The sequence below is a fragment of the Odocoileus virginianus genome, chromosome 2 (assembly GCF_023699985.2).
Source record: "Odocoileus virginianus isolate 20LAN1187 ecotype Illinois chromosome 2, Ovbor_1.2, whole genome shotgun sequence".
In the NCBI taxonomy this organism is placed as follows: Eukaryota; Metazoa; Chordata; class Mammalia; order Artiodactyla; family Cervidae; genus Odocoileus; species Odocoileus virginianus.
In genome coordinates, this window is record NC_069675.1 from 27,556,904 (window position 1) to 27,559,374 (window position 2,471).

Here is a 2,471-nt window from a genome sequence, read left to right on the forward strand (position 1 = left end):
AAAGGATTAAAAACTCTTAAAAATTTGTAGTGAAAATGATTTTTCAGTCAAAAGAAACATGAGAATATGCAAAAATGTGATATTCCAATAAGTTATGAGAAATGTAAATAATAAAACTACTTGCATGAATATGAAGAAAAGCATTCACATACAAATATGCTCCCAAATAATTTTTACAATTTACCTTCTGACAATTACAGTTCAAAATATAATCTTGATTGAACGAAATTTGAAAAAAAAAATGAGCAAACAATGCTGCTTTCAGGTTTTTTTGGTAAAGTGTAAGCATTGAAAAGTGTGAGAAAAGAAGAACTTACATATATGTAGGGATTCAGATATTGCTTTAGTTTATAATTATAAGTTTCTCCAATTAAAATTATTATTATTTTTTTTGGTTTATAAAATGTAATTTTATGTTACTCTGCTGTTACATAGGGCATAACATTTTCACAAGGCTTTTTTGGGACTACAGTCAATGATTAGCAACATACAATAGTGGTCCAACTCTCTAAATGACAATCACTAGACAAACTGGACACCCTCTCACATGTGCACAAATCTGCATGGAAAAGTACTAATGTTTTAGACTGGACTGTGTGCATTTTCCCCCTTTCTAATGTATTAAGAAATGACATGCACTTTAATTTGCCAAAAGCAATGCTTGTATTCTGGCAGCAACATGCTACTTCTATTACATAGTAAAGTGAATACCAGAACTACAAAGGCAGGAGGTGTAAGTGAGTTTTTATTGGGAAGGGAAGTTGTCAACTCAAACAGCAGCAAATGAAGAGTGAATAAGGAAACTCCCTGTTGTCACAGATACACAAGTCCTCCATCACATATATATGATACAGGAGGCATTTTAATCTGTGATCCCCCCAGCCCCAAAATGTCAAATGCTTTTCCATTCAATCTAATACTTCTGGATTCCTACTAAAAAGGAATACATTAAGAGGATGGAAACGTTGCTTACTGAAAGGAAATCTCTGAAGAAGAGTAAGGGGAGGAAATCGTAGAAATAAAGAAGTTATGTAGAACACTCTTTAAATTGTAATTAGCTACATTTTCATATCTTCACAGTAATACAAAACACAGTCACTTGCAGAACTGGTTCAGATTACTTAAATACCAGATACATTTTTAGTCTTCTACATAAGTGTTTGGAAGTTACTTATGTTTGTATGAAATGAGGCTATTAATACTTTTCTACAGCAGTAACTGCACACCAGGAAGGCTAAGACAAACACAAATCAAGGAATGGAGTTTTCCCAAAGCTGCAGTGTGAAAAGACTATAAACAGCTGATTCCATACACATGAATGGGTTTCTTTGCTATAGGAAATCCAAATGGAATAAGGAATGGAGATGAGTGAAAAGGTTTCAAGGGGAAGAAAGATGACACCCTGTATGCACTTAGTTTTCTGCCCCTTCTGCCGCATCACATTCTTCTCCTGCACTGTCTGATGTCCATAATGTGAGGCTGTCTCTCAGCAGCTGCATGATGAGGGTGCTGTCTTTGCACGAGTCTTCACTCAGTATGTCAAGTTCTGCAATAGCCTCACCAAAAGCCGTTTTAGCCAGTGTGCAGGCCAGTTCCGGGTTATTGAGGATCTCATAGTAGAACACAGAAAAGTTAAGAGCCAGCCCCAGCCGGATGGGGTGTGTGGGTTGCATCTCTTTCTTGCTTATATCGAAAGCCTCTTGGTAAGCTCCTTGGGAATTATCTATCGTTTGCTTCCGATCATCACCACAAGCAACTTCAGCAAGGTACCGGAAGTAATCTCCCTTCATTTTCAGATAGAAGACCTTACTCTCTGGATTAGTTGCATTGGCTATTAAATACTTATCCAACAATTCCAGGACCGTGGTGCAGATGGACCTCAGCTCGGACTCCACTTTCTCCCGGTAGTCCTTGATCAGCTGCAACTTCTTGGCCGAGGTGTCGGTCTTCGGCTCGATGCTGGAGATAACCCTCCAGGCGGACCGGCGGCCCCCGACCACATTCTTGTAGGCCACCGAGAGCAGGTTGCGCTCCTCGTTGGACAGCTCGGCGCCCTGCTCCGTCATGGCCTTCATGCAGGTGGCCATGTTGTCGTAGCACTCGGCCAGCTTGGCCTTCTGGATCAGCTCCGTCTTCTCCATGGGGGCCGGGGGAGCGGACAGCGAGGTGGAGCGCGGACCCGGGGGGCTTCACGTCTCCGTGGCTGCGGCGCGAGTCCCTCCAATTAAAATTAATTTTAAAGATTGAGAACTATAAAGGTTCAAGAAAGGATGTCTAATTTGGCATTATTGTCAAACACAAATTATGTGAAAGCCTTGCCTATAACTCCATAATTATTAATTTTATTTAAAACAAGAAAAATGCCCAGCACAGCCAAAAATAAAAATAAACAAAAATTTTAAAATATATATTAGTTAACTGAATCTAGAATCCAGTGGTATACAAAAAGATAAATTATAAGCAAACTGATT

At 39.4% G+C, this 2,471-nt stretch overlaps 1 pseudogene; it reads right to left on the reverse strand.

Moving 5' to 3' along the window:
• Nucleotides 1–639: 639 nt before the first annotated feature.
• On the reverse strand, nucleotides 640–2,203 carry LOC110126478 (14-3-3 protein theta pseudogene; annotated as a pseudogene).
• Between the last annotated feature and the right edge of the window lie 268 nt (nucleotides 2,204–2,471).